This window comes from Ranitomeya imitator, chromosome 1, assembly GCF_032444005.1.
Source record: "Ranitomeya imitator isolate aRanImi1 chromosome 1, aRanImi1.pri, whole genome shotgun sequence".
NCBI lineage: Eukaryota > Metazoa > Chordata > Amphibia > Anura > Dendrobatidae > Ranitomeya > Ranitomeya imitator.
This window is the reverse complement of record NC_091282.1, coordinates 698,446,486-698,465,815: the sequence shown is the minus strand read 5'-3', so window position 1 is coordinate 698,465,815 and position 19,330 is coordinate 698,446,486. Positions and strand designations below refer to the sequence as shown.

General features: G+C 41.0%; 1 protein-coding gene across 4 annotated transcripts in view; it reads right to left on the bottom strand.

Moving 5' to 3' along the window:
- Nucleotides 1–19,330, bottom strand: part of DPF3 (double PHD fingers 3) — a 326,786-nt gene that overhangs the window by 15,416 nt on the left and 292,040 nt on the right. For 2 of the 4 annotated variants that reach the window (XR_011314106.1, XM_069731312.1), the window contains one exon: nucleotides 7,719–9,549. The exons of the other annotated variants lie outside the window; for them this stretch is intronic. The gene's annotated coding sequence lies outside the window, so the exon portion shown is untranslated. Of the gene's footprint in view, nucleotides 1–7,718; nucleotides 9,550–19,330 lie in introns of those variants that run through there. 4 annotated transcript variants of the gene reach the window in all.

Genomic DNA, 19,330 nt, shown 5'->3' with positions numbered 1-19,330 from the left:
TTCACATTAACAAGAATTTTGACCAGGGGTGCCAAACCTTTTAGATTCCACTGTATAAGTTTTGTTTAGATCTTTTTTAGAACACTTAAATGTTTTTGTTTTTTTAAAATTTGGTTTGTCTTTCCATTTTCTAAGACCGATAACTTTTTAGTTTTTCAGTCAGGGCTGTGTGAGGGTTTCTTTTCATTGCACACAGATTTGTAGTGTTTAACAGTACCCTCTTTGTGGGGATACATACTATATTTTAAAAATGTTTCTTATTTATTCCTTGATGTATATCGTACAGATAAAAGAAGTTTATATTTTGATAGATTAACCCCTTCAAGACCCAGCCTATTTTGACCTTAAAGACCTTGCCGTTTTTTGCAATTCTGACCAGTGTCCCTTTATGAGGTAATAACTCAGGAACGCTTCAACGGATCCTAGCGGTTCTGAGATTGTTTTTTCGTGACATATTGGGCTTCATGTTAGTGGTAAATTTAGGTCAATAAATTCTGCATTTATTTGTGATAAACACGGAAATTTGGCGAAAATTTTGAAAATTTCGCAATTTTCACATTTTGAATTTTTATTCTGTTAAACCAGAGAGATATGTGACACAAAATAGTTAATAAATAACATTTCCCACATGTTTACTTTACATCAGCACAATTTTGGAAACAAAATTTTTTTTTGTTAGGAAGTTATAAGGGTTAAAATTTGACCAGCGATTTGTCATTTTTACAACGAAATTTACAAAACCATTTTTTTTAGGGACCACCTCACATTTGAAGTCAGTTTGAGGGGTCTATATGGCTGAAAATACCCAAAAGTGACACCATTCTAAAAACTGCACCCCTCAAGGTACTCAAAACCACATTCAAGAAGTTTATTAACCCTTCAGGTGCTTCACAGCAGCAGAAGCAACATGGAAGGAAAAAATGAACATTTAACTTTTTAGTCACAAAAATTATCTTTTAGCAACAATTTTTTTATTTTCCCAATGGTAAAAGGAGAAACTGAACCACGAAAGTTGTTGTCCAATTTGTCCTGAGTACGCTGATACCTCATATGTGGGGGTAAACCACTGTTTGGGCACACAGCAGGGCTTGGAAGGGAAGGAGCGCCATTTGACTTTTTGAATCAAAAATTGGCTCCACTCTTTAGCGGACACCATGTCACGTTTGGAGAGCCCCCGTGTGCCTAAAAATTGGAGCTCCCCCACAAATGACCCCATTTTGGAAACTAGACGCCCCAAGGAACTTATCTAGATGCATAGTGAGCACTTTGAACCCCCAGGTGCTTCACAAATTGATCCGTAAAAATGAAAAAGTACTTTTTTTTCACAAAAAAATTCTTTTAGCCTCAATTTTTTCATTTTCACATGGGCAACAGGATAAAATGGATCCTAAAATGTGTTGGGCAATTTCTCCTGAGTACACCAATACCTCACATGTGGGGGTAAACCACTGTTTGGGCACATGGTAAGGCTCGGAAGGGAAGGAGCGCCATTTGACTTTTTGAATGAAAAATTATTTCCATCGTTAGCGGACACCATGTCGCGTTTGGATAGCTCCTGTGTGCCTAAACATTGGCGCTCCCCCACAAGTGACCCCATTTTGGAAACTAGACCCCCCAAGGAACTTATTTAGATGCCTAGTGAGCACTTTAAACCCTCAGGTGCTTCACAAATTGATCTGTAAAAATGAAAAAGTACTTTTTTTTCACAAAAAAATTATTTTCGCCTCAATTTTTTCATTTTCACATGGGCAGTAGGATAAAATGGATCATAAAATTTGTTGGGCAATTTCTCCCGAGTACGCCGATACCTCATATGTGGGGGTAAACCACTGTTTGGGCACACGGCAGGGCTCGGAAGGGAAGGCGCGCCATTTGACTTTTTGAATGGAAAATTAGCTCCAATTGTTAGCGGACACCATGTCGCGTTTGGAGAGCCCCCTGTGTGCCTAAACATTGGAGCTCCCCCACAAGTGACCCCATTTTGGAAACTAGACCCCCCAAGGAACTTATCTAGATGCATATTGAGCACTTTAAACCCCCAGGTGCTTCACAGAAGTTTATAACGCAGAGCCATGAAAATAAAAAATAATTTTTCTTTCCTCAAAAATGATTTTTTAGCCTGGAATTTCCTATTTTGCCAAGGATAATGGGAGAAATTGGACCCCAAATATTGTTGTCCAGTTTGTCCTGAGTACGCTGATACCCCATATGTGGGGGTAAACCACTGTTTGGGCGCACGGCAGGGCTCGGAAGGGATGGCACGCCATTTGGCTTTTTAAATGGAAAATTAGCTCCAATCATTAGCGGACACCATGTCACGTTTGGAGAGCCCCTGTGTGCTTAAACATTGGAGATCCCCCAGAAATGACACCATTTTGGAAACTAGACCCCCAAAGGAACTAATCTAGATGTGTGGTGAGGACTTTGAACCCCCAAGTGCTTCACAGAAGTTTATAACGCAGAGCCATGAAAATAAAAAAAAAAATTATTTTCTCAAAAATGATCTTTTAGCCTGCAATTTTTTATTTTCCCAAGGGTAACAGGAGAAATTTGACCCCAAAAGTTGTTGTCCAGTTTCTCCTGAGTACGCTGATACCCCATATGTGGGGGTAAATCACTGTTTGGGCACATGCCGGGGCTCGGAAGTGAAGTAGTGACGTTTTGAAATGCAGACTTTGATGGAATGCTCTGTGGGCGTCACGTTGCGTTTGCAGAGCCCCTGATGTGGCTTAACAGTAGAAACCCCCCACAAGTGACCCCATTTTGGAAACTAGACCCCCAAAGGAACTTATCTAGATGTGTGGTGAGCACTTTGAACCCCCAAGTGCTTCATAGAAGTTTATAATGCAGAGCCGTGAAAATAATAAATACGTTTTCTTTCCTCAAAAATAATTATTTAGCCCAGAATTTTTTAATTTTCCCAAGGGTAACAGGAGAAATTTGACCCCAAAAGTTGTTGTCCAGTTTCTCCTGAGTACGGTGATACCCCATATGTGGGGGTAAACTACTGTTTGGGCACATGCCGGGGCTTGGAATTGAAGTAGTGACGTTTTGAAATGCAGACTTTGATGGAATGCTCTGCGGGCGTCACGTTGCGTTTGCAGAGCCCCTGATGTGCCTAAACAGTAGAAACCCCCCACAAGTGACCCCATTTTGGAAACTAGACCCTGAAAGGAACTTATCTAGATGTGTGGTGAGCACTTTGAACCCCCAAGTGCTTCATAGAAGTTTATAATGCAGAGCCGTGAAAATAATAAATACGTTTTCTTTCCTCAAAAATAATTATTTAGCCCAGAATTTTTTATTTTCCCAAGGGTTACAGGAGAAATTGGACCCCAAAAGTTGTTGTCCAGTTTCTCCTGAGTACGCTGATACCCCATATGTGGGGGTAAACCACTGTTTGGGCACACGTCGGGGCTCAGAAGGGAAGTAGTGACTTTTGAAATGCAGACTTTGATGGAATGGTCTGCGGGTGTCACGTTGCGTTTGCAGAGCCCCTGGTGTGCCTAAACAGTAGAGACCCCCCACAAGTGACCCCATTTTAGAAACTAGACCCCCCAAGGAACTTATCTAGATATGTGGTGAGCCCCCAAGTGCTTCACAGACGTTTACAACGCAGAGCCGTGAAAATAAAAAATCATTTTTCTTTCCTCAAAAATTATGTTTTAGCAAGCATTTTTTTAGATTCACAAGGGTAACAGGAGAAATTGGACCCCAGTAATTGTTGCGCAGTTTGTCCTGAGTATGCTGGTACCCCATATGTGGGGGTAAACCACTGTTTGGGCACACGTCAGGGCTCGGAAGTGAGGGAGCACCATTTGACTTTTTGAATACGAGATTGGCTGGAATCAATGGTGGCGCCATGTTGCGTTTGGAGACCCCTGATGTGCCTAAACAGTGGTAACCCCTCAATTCTACCTCCAACACTAACCCCAACACACCCCTAACCCTAATCCCAACTGTAGCCATAACCCTAATCACAACCCTAACCGCAACACACCCCTAACCACAACACTAACCCCAACACACCCCTAACCCCAACACACCCCTAACCCTAACCACAACCCTAAGGCTATGTGCCCACGTTGCGGATTCGTGTGAGATATTTCCGCACCATTTTTGAAAAATCTGCGGGTAAAAGGCACTGTGTTTTACCTGCGGATTTTCCGCGGATTTCCAGTGTTTTTTGTGCGGATTTCACCTGCGGATTCCTATTGAGGAACAGGTGTAAAACGCTGCGGAATCCGCACAAAGAATTGACATGCTGCGGATAATACAACGCAGCGTTCCCGCGCGGTATTTTCCGCACCATGGGCACAGCGGATTTGGTTTTTCATATGTTTACATGGTACTGTAAACCTGATGGAACACTGCTGCGGATCCGCAGCCAAATCCGCACCGTGTGCACATAGCCTAATTCTAAAGGTATGTGCACACGCTGCGGAAAACGCTGCGGATCCGCAGCAGTTTCCCATGAGTGTACAGTTCAATGTAAACCTATGGGAAACAAAAATCGCTGTACACATGCTGCGGAAAAACTGCACGGAAACGCAGCGGTTTACATTCCGCAGCATGTCACTTCTTTGTGCGGATTCCGCAGCGGTTTTACATCTGCTCCAATAGAAAATCGCAATTGTAAAACCGCAGTGAAATGCGCAGAAAAAAATGCGGTAAATCCGCCATAAATCCGCAGCGGTTTAGCACTGCGGATTTATCAAATCCGCAGCGGAAAAATCCGCAGAGGACCAGAATACGTGTGCACATTCCTAACCCTAGCCCTAACCCTACCCCTAACCCTACCCCTAACCCTACCCCTAACCCTAACCCTAACCCTAACCCTACCCCTACCCCTAACCCTACCCCTAACCCTAACCCTACCCCTACCCCTAACCCTAACCCTACCCCTAACCCTATTCTAACATTAGTGGAAAAAAAAAAATTTCTTTATTTTTTTATTGTCCCTACCTATGGGGGTGACAAAGGGGGGGGGGTCATTTATTATTTTTTTTATTTTGATCACTGAGATAGATTATATCTCAGTGATCAAAATGCACTTTGGAACGAATCTGCCGGCCGGCAGATTCGGCGGGCGCACTGCGCATGCGCCCGCCATTTTGGAAGATGGCGGCGCCCGGGAGAAGACGGACGGGACCACGGCTGGATCGGTAAGTATGATAGGGTGGGGGGGGACCACGGGGGGGGGGGGATCGGAGCACGGGGGGGGGAATCGGAGCGCGGGAGGGGTGGAACGGAGCGCGGGGGGCGTGGAACGGAGCACGGGGGGCTGGAACGGAGCACGGGGGGGTGGAACGGAGCACGGGGGGGGTGGATCGGAGTGCAGGGGGGGTGATTGGAGCACGGGGGGGTGATTGGAGCACGGGGGGAGCGGACACGAGCACGGGGGGGAGCGGAGCACTGGACGGAGGGGAGCCGGAGCAGTGTACCGGCCAGATCGGGGGGGTGGGGGGGCGATCGGAGTGGTGGGGTGGGGGCACACTAGTATTTCCAGCCATGGCCGATGATATTTCAGCATCGGCCATGGCTGGATTGTAATATTTCACCCGTTATAATGGGTGAAATATTACAAATCGCTCTGATTGGCAGTTTCACTTTCAACAGCCAATCAGAGCGATCGTAGCCACGAGGGGGTGAAGCCACCCCCCCTGGGCTAAACTACCACTCCCCCTGTCCCTGCAGATCGGGTGAAATGGGAGTTAACCCTTTCACCCGATCTGCAGGGACGCGATCTTTCCATGACGCCGCATAGGCGTCATGGGTCGGAATGGCACCGACTTTCATGACGCCTACGTGGCGTCAAAGGTCGGGAAGGGGTTAAACATTTATGAAGGCGGCAATATCGTATATGTATATTGTTTTAAATATCTTTAATTTTTAACAGGCGAGTGATTTACAAATTTTTTTCTTCATTTAATATTTTTAAAAGTTTTTTTACTTTTCATTTTTTCAGACCCCGTAGCTGACTTCAACCTACGTGTATTGCAGTATATAGTCATAATAACTGTTTTCTGTGTACAGGAAGACCAACATTGCAGTAATGGCTGTAATGGTAACATACAGTATCATATCCCCATGATCTGTGATTCCAGAAAAGACGTTTGGGCCATTGTCAGTATTTGATATTAGAATTTAATGGTTAACAGCAGGAGATCTGTGTAGAGCAGGCTCAGCTCCTGAGCCCGTTCAAGACACTGACCATTAGGGTTAGGGGTGTGGTTTGTGGTTAGGGTTATGGTTAGGGTTGGGATTAGGGTTAGGGGTGTGTTGGGGTTAGGGTTGTGGTTAGGGTTATGGCTAGGGTAGGGATTATGGTTAGGGGGTGTGTTGGGTTAGGGCTGCAGTTAGAATTGGGGGTTCAACCGTTTAGGTACACCAGGGGGTCTCCAAACGCGATATGGCGCCACCATTGATTCCATCCAATTTTGCGTTCAAAAAGAAAAATGGTGCTCCTTCCCTTCTAAGTTCTGCCATGAACCCAAATAGTGGCTTTTCCTCACATGTGGGGTATCGGCATACTCAGGAGAAATTGCCCAACAAATTTTGTGGTCCACTTTCTCCTAATACCCTTGTGAAAATAAAAAAAAATTAGTTCCAAAGTAAATTTTTTGTGAAAAAAGTAAAATGTTAATTTTTTCTTTTCACATTGCTTTAGTTCTCGTGAAGCACCTGAAGGGTTCTTGAATGTGGTTTTGCACACCTTGAGGGGTGCAATTTTTAGAATGGTGTCACTTTTGGGTATATTCTGTTACATTGACCCCCCAAACTCACTTCAAATGTGAGGTGGTTCCTTGAAAAAAAAGGTTTTGTAAATTTTGTTAGAAAAATGAGAAATCGCTGGTCAAATATTAACCTTTATAACGTCCTAACAAAAAAAATCATGTTTCCAAAATTGTGCTGATGGAAAGTAGACATGTGGGAAATGTTATTTATTAACTACTTTGTGTGATATGACTGATTTAAGTGTACAAAAATTAACAGTTTGAAAATTGCTAAATTTTCAAACTTTTTGCTAAATTTCCATTTTTTTCATAACTAAAGGCAAGTTATATCGAAGAAATTTTACCACTAACATGAAGTACAATATGTCACAGAATCATACGTTGAAGCGTTCCAGAGCTGTAACCTCATAAAATGACAGTGGTCAGAATTGTAAAAGTACCAAATTGGCTCGGTCACTAAGGGGTTAAAACAAGTTTCTGGTATCAGCAGGTGTAATTAATAAATATGAATATTGTGACTTTTTTTTTAGTTAATAAAGGTGAAGATTAGTGATGAGTGAACGTGCTCAGATCAGGTGCTATCCGAGGATGCTTGAGAGCTAACAGAGTGACTTCGGCGTGCTCGAATAATATGTTTGAGTCACCGCGCCTGCATGTCTCGCGGATGTTCAACAGCTGCAACAAGTGCAGGGATTACCTAACAAACAGGCAATCCCTGCATGTATTGCGGCTATTGAACAGCTGCGGGATATGCAGACACATATTTTTCGAGCACACAGGAGACACTCTGTTAGCATTCAAACATGCTTAGATAATACCTTATCCGAGCACATTCGCTCATCATTAGTGAAGATACTAAAAAAAAAAAATCATTTGTTCATGAGTCATGACCCCTTTGGGGTCCAGGTAGCTTAGGGTTTTTTTACAGGCATGAGATAAATGCTGGGGGAAAGGTGTTAATAAATGGAATGAGTGATTAACGTCTGTTCACATTTTAATCTTTTAAGTTATATCCATAATGGTGACATTCGCCATCTCCCTTTTGCGGACTTTGTCTGGGTCTTCGGTCAGAATTCATGAATAAACAGGATTCAGAGGCACTATTGATTTTAATTAAAAATGGAGCACAAAATATTACACTTTGGACTTCAGTGGATCTGTATTCAGACAGTGTTTTTCTTTTAGCCGCATAATAGCATAATCTATTGTGCCATTTCTGGCTAAAATTTTGGACTCTATTTGTCCAATTGAACTTAATGGCTCCCTTGGGTAGATCTGAATACATTTTTCGGAGAATTCTGACTAAAGCCCCAGACAGTGTGGAGGACACAGTTGTAATCTGCGCCTCGCTGCCTTAGACAATACATATTATACACATAAAATCTTGATTCCATGGTCATTATTATAACATTGACATTAAATAATACATGTCTGGGCTATAAGCTCCTGATGAAAGCTACCAAAAGGTATAAAAGTATATTCATATTTAGAAGAAAACTGGGGAGAGAAAGATATATGAATGTGGTGCAGGTATGGCATGGAAGATGTGTGTGTATTGTGGCTGGATTCACACATGCTTTTTCTTGAATAAAAAAAAAGGATGAGACACGCATGCAGTTTTTCCTCTATACATTTCCCTTATTTCAAATCTACTGTTGGTTTAAGAAATGTCACGTTTGCATGGGACATACAGCTCAGCAAAACAAACCTGCCACTGCCATAATACTGAAATTTCACTATTCTGTTTGCTTTAGTAGAATGGTAACTTAATACAACTATGATCACAATGTCGTTTTTTTTTACAAGACACAAAGCATATAAAAATAAAGAGTATTATTATTATTATAACATAAAAAATTGTTTGGGAAGTTTTGCTCCACCAGCATTGCCTGCATTGATACAGCACCAGAATGACAAGTCACAGTAACATATGATACATTAGTACAGCTTAAAGGGAACCGGTCAGCATATTTTTGCAGGGGTGTGACTGTTTAGTCACTAGTCCTTCAATAAAAATGATAACTTTTTTATAATTTTTTTTTTTATAAATAGAGATTCAGTCATTATACATCTAGCATTGAATCCCCATGTAAATTGATCTGGAAGAGAATTGTTTGTGTGTCAGTGCACTTGGAAGAAGCCATCCAAGTGCAAGAACACGTCCCAGTGCACTTCCACCCTGCTTTGCATATGACTGCTACGTTACACTTCCCATGACTGGCATATCAGATAGATCTCTACAAAAAAGGTATCATTTTTATTGGGGGAATCACTTTGATCACTACCATCCAGTGATTGACAACCTGCTTACATCTCAGCAGTGGTGATTTACACACAAACCAGTATAATGCAGAATTGAAGTTTATCATCTGCTTATATAAAAATGTGTTACATACGTACAAGACATAAAATAAATGTAAAACAAAAAAAAATAAACCAACATCTCTTTGCATAATTGTTTTCATTCATTTTAGTGTGATCCTCCTTGTCCACAGTAAATGTATGAAAGCAAAAAATACTGTGCAACCTTCCCCCTTTCCTTTCTTTTATTTAAATAGTGTAATAAATAAGGAGCAATTGTTTTGTCAACTAGCTGGGTGTCAAACACAGCATCTAAGCTAAAATATATATATTTATAAAATGAAAACCCTAAAATCTTCAGCCAAAGCCAATATTTTTTTTCATATTGCACAAGCAAGGGTTTGGGCTCCAGGTGCAGAGTATAGTTAGATGAAGTCAATGTTATCGTCACCAAAACTGACTTGGATTGCTTTCTTGTAGGAAGTTGATGATCATCGTAGGGCATGGTGACCTATGTGGAAATATATATAAAAAAGCAAAATTATCATTATTAAAATCTCTCCAATTTAACTTCTACTTATTCAATATACATAGCAGATAACTATAACTGACTAGTGTGTGTATTATATAGTATTGTGCAAAAACATCTCCAAAGACTGCTTTAAAAAATAAAATGATTAATAGGTTATTTTATCAATTAACAAAATGCAAAGTAAATGAATAAAAGAGAAATAAAATTTTGCGTGACTGCCCTTTACTTACAAAACAACAAATTCTTCTAGATACACTAGCATATAGTTGTTGAAGAAACTCGTCAGGGAGGTTGTTCCAAACATATTGGAGAATTAACTACAGATCTTCTTCTGTGGATGTTAGCTTACGTAAATCCTTTTCCCTCTTCATGTAATGCCAGACACAATTGATGATGTTGAGATAAGGGCTCTGTGGGGTTCCGTATCAACACTTCCAGTACTCCTTGTTCTTTACACTGAAGATCATGCTTAAAGGGACTCTGTCACCTCAAAAATCGGATATGAGCTAAGCCCGCCGGCATCAGGGGCTTATATACAGCATTATACAGCATTCTGTAATGCTGTAGATAAGCCCCCGATGTAACCTGAAAGATGAGAAATAAAGGTTAGATTATTCTCACCCAGGGGCGGTTCCGCTGCGGTCCGGTCCGATGTGCGTTGCGATCCGGGTCCAGCGCCTCCTACCTTCATTAGATGATGTCCTCTTGTCTTTACGCTGTGGCTCCGGCGCAGGCGTACTTTATCTGCCCTGTTCTGCCCATCGGACCGGAGTGCACTGTGACCGTCCCTGGGTGAGTATAATCTAACCTCTTTTACTCCTCTTTCAGGTTACATCGGGGGCTTATCTACAGCATTACAGAATGCTGTAGATAAACCCCTCATGCCGGTGGGCTTAGCTCAGATACGATTTTTGGGGTGACAGGTTCCCTTTAATGAGATTAACTGTATGTTTCGGGTCATTGTGCTGCTGCAGAGTAAACATGGAGCCAATCAGACACCTCCCTGATAGTACTGCATGATGGATAAGTATCTGCCTACATTTCTCAGCATTATGGGCACCATTAAAGCAACCAAATCCCCAACTCCATTTGCTGAAATATAGACCCAAACTTGTAAGAAACCTTCACCAAGCTTCACTGTTAAATGCAGAAATTCATTTTTGTACTGTTTCCCTGCCCTTCTGCAAAGAAACTGCCCTCAAAAGCCAAATATTTCACTTTTATGACTCCTTCGTCCAGAGCACTTGCAGCCATTTCCTGCATAGTTGAGTCATTTGGTCTTGTTTTCCATGTTGAAGGTAAGGCTTTTTGACCTTAATTATTCCATGATGACCACTTCTGTCCAGACTTTTCTAAACCATAGATGATACCCACTTGTTTCTGCCAGTTTTGAACTGATGGCACTGCTGTACATTTTCATTTCGAAGGGAAGTAAGCATGATGGGTATTTCATCTGCTGCATGGTTTCTTGGAAGACTACTGTGTCTACTGTCCTCAAAGTTGCCCATTTCTTGGTGCTTCTTTAATGGAGCATGAACAGAACATCTTGAAATTCCAGTCTGCTGTTAAATTATTGCCTACGAGAGACCTTGCTGAAGCAGTATAACTACCTTGCGTCTTGTTACTGTGCTCAGTCTTACCATGGTATATAACCTGTGACATGAAAAGGTCTTGCAGAAGCTCACTTTCTGTACCAAATTTGGCTGTTCTTCACCCAGATTTAAGCATCCTACAGAGCTTTTTGTGTTTCAGTTAATGACTGTGTCAACCTACATATGAAAATGATGATCATTATCACTTGTTTGGTATACCGTATTTTTCGGACTGTAAGATGCGCTTTTTTCCTCCAAAAATGTGGAAGAAAATGGGGGGTGCGTCTTATAGTCTGGATGTGCCTGTTCTGGCTGTGCATTTGGAGGTGGAGGAGCGGCAGAGGCGAAGTAGCGGGTCACAGGAGGCAGAAGCCATCTGCTTTGGCTAACTCCTCTGCCCGCTGCTCAAGAGAAATGAATGTAGGTTATCATTATGATTTAAAAAACACAGTAGTTTGACAATAAATGGCTTCACCCAACCACTAACCATGAGTGGAGAAAAAGTTTTAGTGTTAGCATTCATATTCTCTGAAAAAGAAAGCAAAAATTCTGTCGGGTACAGTGGGGCAAAAAAGTATTTAGTCAGTCAGCAATAGTGCAAGTTCCACCACTTAAAAAGATGAGAGGCGTCTGTAATTTACATCATAGGTAGACCTCAACTATGGGAGACAAACTGAGAAAAAAAAATCCAGAAAATCACATTGTCTGTTTTTTCATCATTTTTTTTTTTCATATTATGGTGGAAAATAAGTATTTGGTCAGAAACAAACAATCAAGATTTCTGGCTCTCACAGACCAGTAACTTCTTCTTTAAGAGTCTCCTCTTTCCTCCACTCATTACCTGTAGTAATGGCACCTGTTTAAACTTGTTATCAGTATAAAAAGACACCTGTGCACACCCTCAAACAGTCTGACTCCAAACTCCACTATGGTGAAGACCAAAGAGTTGTCAAAGGACACCAGAAACAAAATTGTAGCCCTGCACCAGGCTGGGAAGACTGAATCTGCAATAGCCAACCAGCTTGGAGTGAAGAAATCAACAGTGGGAGCAATAATTAGAAAATAGAAGACATACAAGACCACTGATAATCTCCCTCGATCTGGGGCTCCACGCAAAATCCCACCCCGTGGGGTCAGAATGATCACAAGAACGGTGAGCAAAAATCCCAGAACCACGCGGGGGGACCTAGTGAATGAACTGCAGAGAGCTGGGACCAATGTAACAAGGCCTACCATAAGTAACACACTACGCCACCATGGACTCAGATCCTGCAGTGCCAGACGTGTCCCACTGCTTAAGCCAGTACATGTCCGGGCCCGTCTGAAGTTTGCTAGAGAGCATTTGGATGATCCAGAGGAGTTTTGGGAGAATGTCCTATGGTCTGATGAAACCAAACTGGAACTGTTTGGTAGAAACACAACTTGTCGTGTTTGGAGGAAAAAGAATACGGAGTTGCATCCATCAAACACCATACCTACTGTAAAGCATGGTGGTGGAAACATCATGCTTTGGGGCTGTTTCTCTGCAAAGGGGCCAGGACGACTGATCCGGGTACATGAAAGAATGAATGGGGCCATGTATCGTGAGATTTTGAGTGCAAATCTCCTTCCATCAGCAAGGGCATTGAAGATGAAACGTGGCTGGGTCTTTCAACATGACAATGATCCAAAGCACACCACCAGGGCAACGAAGGAGTGGCTTCGTAAGAAGCATTTCAAGGTCCTGGAGTGGCCTAGCCAGTCTCCAGATCTCAACCCTATAGAAAACCTTTGGAGGGAGTTGAAAGTCCGTGTTGCCAAGCAAAAAGCCAAAAACATCACTGCTCTAGAGGAGATCTGCATGGAAGAATGGGCCAACATACCAACAACAGTGTGTGGCAACCTTGTGAAGACTTACAGAAAACGTTTGACCTCTGTCATTGCCAACAAAGAATATATTACAAAGTATTGAGATGAAATTTTGTTTCTGACCAAATACTTATTTTCCACCATAATATGCAAAAAAAATGTTAAAAAAACAGACAATGTGATTTTGTGGATTTTTTTCTCTCAGTTTGTCTCCCATAGTTGAGGTCTACCTATGATGTAAATTACAGACGCCGCTCATCTTTTTAAGTGGTGGAACTTGCACTATTGCTGACTGACTAAATACTTTTTTGCCCCACTGTATATAAACTTTTGAGAACAACTGTATCGCAGGATAGATGACATTAGTACAGAATTGATCACATGTTTTGCTTCAATTTTTTTCTAATTTCCTCCTCTAAAACCTAGGTGCGTCTTATAGTCCGAAAAATGCGGTAATTGGTGACTCATATACTGTACCTATCTATAAAATCCCTAATGTTGGGTTAGTGAACCTAGAAACATTGATGCTGTTTTGATGGAAATGGGTGATCACACCAAATTTTGATAAAGATTTCTCTTTTATTCATCCACTTTGTTATATTATACCGTTTTACTAGATAAAGTCTGAATGGTAATAAGGTAACTAATGATTCACTATAAATTGCCAAGTGCTTTTCTCTGCTGTGTCTCAGTACTTCTAGTAGAGTGTCATAGCGCATACTCTGCTGCCACTACAGTTAAACCTCTCCTCACTGAATGACTGCACAAATCAGACAATGGGTTGCTCTTCATTCACACAATTTACCTATTCTAAGGACCAGTCATATGTAATTTGTACGAAAAGTCTTTTTAAATGCCAAAAGTATACAAAATCGGTAATGAATTAAAAGTCTTGCCCTGACTTGAAGCGAACCTGACTGCGGATTCATGCTGCCCGAACCACGTTCAGCATGAACAGGACACTGGCTGCATTATAGAAGCTGTGTACAGGTCCTTCTCAAAAAATTAGCATATAGTGTTAAATTTCATTATTTACCATAATGTAATGATTACAATTAAACTTTCATATATTATAGATTCATTATCCACCAACTGAAATTTGTCACGTCTTTTATTGTTTTAATACTGAGGATTTTGGCATACAACTCCTGATAACCCAAAAAACCTGTCTCAATAAATTAGCATATTTCACCCATCCAATCAAATAAAAGTGTTTTTTAATAACAAACAAAAAAACCATCAAATAATAATGTTCAGTTATGCACTCAATACTTGGTCGGGAATCCTTTGGCAGAAATGACTGCTTCAATGCGGCGTGGCATGGAGGCAATCAGCCTGTGACACTGCTGAGATGTTATGGAGGCCCAGGATGCTTCAATAGCGGCCTTAAGCTCATCCAGAGTGTTGGGTCTTGCGTCTCTCAACTTTCTCTTCACAATATCCCACAGATTCTCTATGGGGTTCAGGTCAGGAGAGTTGGCAGGCCAATTGAGCACAGTAATACCATGGTCAGTAAACCATTTACCAGTGGTTTTGGCACTGTGAGCAGGTGCCAGGTCGTGCTGAAAAATGAAATCTTCATCTCCATAAAGCATTTCAGCCGATGGAAGCATGAAGTGCTCCAAAATCTCCTGATAGCTAGCTGCATTGACCCTGCCCTTGATGAAACACAGTGGACCAACACCAGCAGCTGACATGGCACCCCACACCATCACTGACTGTGGGTACTTGACACTGGACTTCAGGCATTTTGGCATTTCCTTCTCCCCAGTCTTCCTCCAGACTCTGGCACCTTGATTTCCGAATGACATGCAAAATTTGCTTTCATCAGAAAAAAGTACTTGACACCACTTAGCAACAGTCCAGTCCTGCTTCTCTGTAGCCCATTTCGGCACCTGTAGCCCATTTCCTGCACACGCCTGTGCACGGTGGCTCTGGATGTTTCCACACCAGACTGAGTCCACTGCTTCCTCAGGTTCCCCAAGATCTGGAATCGGTCCTTCTCCACAATCTTCCTCAGGGTCCGGTCTCCTCTTCTCGTTGTACAGCGTTTTCTGCCACATTGTTTCCTTCCAACAGACTTACCATTGAGGTGCCTTGATACAGCACTCTGGGAACAGCCTATTTGTTGAGAAATTTCTTTCTGGGTCTTACCCTCTTGCTTGAGGGTGTCAATGATGGCCTTCTTGACATCTGTCAGGTCGCTAGTCTTACCCATGATGGGGGTTTTGAGTAATGAACCAGGCAGGGAGTTTATAAAAGCCTCAGGTATCTTTTGCATGTGTTTAGAGTTAATTAGTTGATTCAGAAGATTAGGGTAATAGGTCGTTTAGAGAACCTTTTCTTGATATGCTAATTTATTGAGACAGGTTTTTTGGGTTATCAGGAGTTGTATGCCAAAATCATCAGTATTAAAACAATAAAAGACGTGACAAATTTCAGTTGGTGGATAATGAATCTATAATATATGAAAGTTTAATTGTAATCATTACATTATGGTAAATAATGAAATTTAACACTATATGCTAATTTTTTGAGAAGGACCTGTATGTTTCACTATGAAACAATATGGCGTTTCAGAGACAAACTAATTTGAACAGGTGGCCAGTGACTTTGCGTCTCAAATGACTAGTCTAAGAGGCTCGGACAGCATGAATCAGGTGTCAGGTTCACTATAAATATAAGGGCTACAGTATTCATTTTAAGTCCAAAATCTATGTCAAATGACAACAGAGTGCACTTGGGAGAAGGAAGCTGGAGGTGACAGTAGCAAAAAGTCACAAGGGCTACATTTTTGTACATTAATACAAGAAATATCCACCGAGCACTATATCAATTTGCCACATTTTTACTCATGTCTCTAGACTAAGAATACTGCCAGGATGGAGGGTAGACAGTGTCCACTGTGATTCCAGCATAATTGAAGTGAACGGCTCTGTCAGAGTTCCAGTCAGCATAGCTTTTTGGCGATTCTGACAGAAACCCAGACATATTGCTCAGCGTAGAGCAGTGAATTAATGTGAACCTAATATTGAGCCCTTCATAACCTTACGATTTTCCGTATTTGTGCTTTTGTTTTTACCTCCCCTTATTCCAAGAGCCATAGCTTTTTTATTTTTCCATCCCCATAGCCAGATGAGGACTTTTTTGTGGGACAAGTTGTACTCTTTAATGACATAATGACATCATCCATTTTATCATGTATTGCTCTAGAAAGTGTGGAAAAAGTGCGCTGAAATTGTAAAAAAAAAGGGCATTTCCACATTTAAAAAAAAAAAAAAAAATTATATATATATATATATATATATATATATATATACAGTGGGGCAAAAAAGTATTTAGTCAGTCAGCAATAGTGCAAGTTCCACCACTTAAAAAGATGAGAGGCGTCTGTAATTTACATCATAGGTAGACCTCAACTATGGGAGACAAACTGAGAAAACAAATCCAGAAAATCACATTGTCTGTTTTTTTAACATTTTATTTGCATATTATGGTGGAAAATAAGTATTTGGTCAGAAACAAACAATCAAGATTTCTGGCTCTCACAGACCTGTAACTTCTTCTTTAAGAGTCTCCTCTTTCCTCCACTCATTACCTGTAGTAATGGCACCTGTTTAAACTTGTTATCAGTATAAAAAGACACCTGTGCACACCCTCAAACAGTCTGACTCCAAACTCCACTATGGTGAAGACCAAAGAGCTGTCAAAGGACACCAGAAACAAAATTGTAGCCCTGCACCAGGCTGGGAAGACTGAATCTGCAATAGCCAACCAGCTTGGAGTGAAGAAATCAACAGTGGGAGCAATAATTAGAAAATGGAAGACATACAAGACCACTGATAATCTCCCTCGATCTGGGGCTCCACGCAAAATCCCACCACGTGGGGTCAGAATGATCACAAGAACGGTGAGCAAAAATCCCAGAACCACGCGGGGGGACCTAGTGAATGAACTGCAGAGAGCTGGGACCAATGTAACAAGGCCTACCATAAGTAACACATTACGCCACCATGGACTCAGATCCTGCAGTGCCAGACGTGTCCCACTGCTTAAGCCAGTACATGTCCGGGCCCGTCTGAAGTTTGCTAGAGAGCATTTGGATGATCCAGAGGAGTTTTGGGAGAATGTCCTATGGTCTGATGAAACCAAACTGGAACTGTTTGGTAGAAACACAACTTGTCGTGTTTGGAGGAAAAAGAATACTGAGTTGCATCCATCAAACACCATACCTACTGTAAAGCATGGTGGTGGAAACATCATGCTTTGGGGCTGTTTCTCTGCAAAGGGGCCAGGATGACTGATCCGGGTACATGAAAGAATGAATGGGGCCATGTATCGTGAGATTTTGAGTGCAAACCTCCTTCCATCAGCAAGGGCATTGAAGATGAAACGTGGCTGGGTCTTTCAACATGACAATAATCCAAAGCACACCGCCAGGGCAATGAAGGAGTGGCTTCGTAAGAAGCATTTCAAGGTCCTGGAGTGGCCTAGCCAGTCTCCAGATCTCAACCCTATAGAAAACCTTTGGAGGGAGTTGAAAGTCAAAAACATCACTGCTCTAGAGGAGATCTGCATGGAGGAATGGGCCAACATACCAACAACAGTGTGTGGCAACCTTGTGAAGACTTACAGAAAAGGTTTGACCTCTGTCATTGCCAACAAAGGATATATTACAAAGTATTGAGATGAAATTTTGTTTCTGACCAAATACTTATTTTCCACCATAATATGCAAATAAAATGTTAAAAAAACAGGCAATGTGATTTTCTGGATTTTTTTTTCTCAGTTTGTCTCAAAGAGTTGAGGTCTACCTATGATGTAAATTACAGACGCCTCTCATCTTTTTAAGTGGTGGAACTTGCACTATTGCTGACTGACTAAATACTTTTTTGCCCCACTGTATATATATATATTTACTATGTTCACTATATTGTAAAACTGACCTGGCAATAGGATTCTCCAGTTCAGCATGAGTACACAGATACCAAACATATATAGGTTTAAGTAGTGAAAAAAAAAAATGGAGATTTGTAAGCAAAAATTTTTTGCTTTTGTCGCCGTTTTCAGAGACCTATAGTGTTTTCATTTTTCAGGCTATAATATTGAGCTGTGTGAGCGCTTATTTTTTGTGCCCCGAGCTGATGTTTTTACTGATACCATTTTGGGGTAGAGTCGTTGTTTTGATCGCCTCTCATTGCCTTTTTTTTTTTGCAATGATGCGAGAGCCAAAAAAATGTAATTCTAGCATTTTTTTTTTCCTTTTCTACCAATCAGATTTTATATTTTGATAGATTGGACTTTTACGAACGCAGTGATACCAAACGTGTATTTTTTTTGTTGTTTTATTGTCAATGGAGTAAAAGGGGGGTGATTTGTGTTTTTTTTTTTTACATTTTTAAAACTTTTTTTTTTTTTAACTTTTCACTGACTTTAATAGTCTCCTTAGGAAACTTGAATATGCAATTATCCGATCTCCTGTGGTATACAAAACAGGGCTTCAGCATTGCTATGTATAGAAGAAATCATGATCTCCCATGGACGTCAGCCACATTAGTAGTATAGAAGTGTTAAATTTCTCTGAAACGCCATGGGAGGAGAGATGAAGTATTACAAAATCAATGGTCTACCAAACTATGCACATATGTAGAAGGTCTTCCAGCACAGGAGACACTTTGTAGCTGTCAACAAGCTAAGATATGAGAGGGTCTAGACTTCTCTCTTTTAAACCAGTTAATGACTGGGCCATGTACGACCCCATTTTTAGGTTTTATAACATCAGCTTTAAATTGCACTATAATTTTATTCTTGTTCTAATATTGAAAAGATTTTTGCCTTTTTTTCCCGTGACATAGGCCACTTACGGTAATTTTAGTTTCCACAATTTTATTGTAGAGTACATCATATTAACATGAATAACATGGTTGTAAAGTACAAGGATCCCCTCGTAGGGGGGAATATATAGTAAAGTAAATACATTATCCTTGACTAGGTAATTTAAGTTGAATGAAACAAATATACAACAATTATAACTCAACCATGTTATAATAAGAAGGGGGAAGGGAACCTTGGATTATAGCGATGAGAATTAAGTGGACGTGAACCAATATATCGTGCAGATCAAAAGTAATATCCATCAGTTAGTATTGTCTATGTTATGTTTTTTATATAGATAGTGACACTATTCTGGAAAAGTCACTGTCGGTCTGAGCTTGGATCCATGGATCCCATATACTTCAAAAGGTTTCGAAAGAATCGGATCTAGTGGCTTCAATTTTTTTATCGACAGTGTATTAGTTTTCCATTGTCCGGCTATGTGG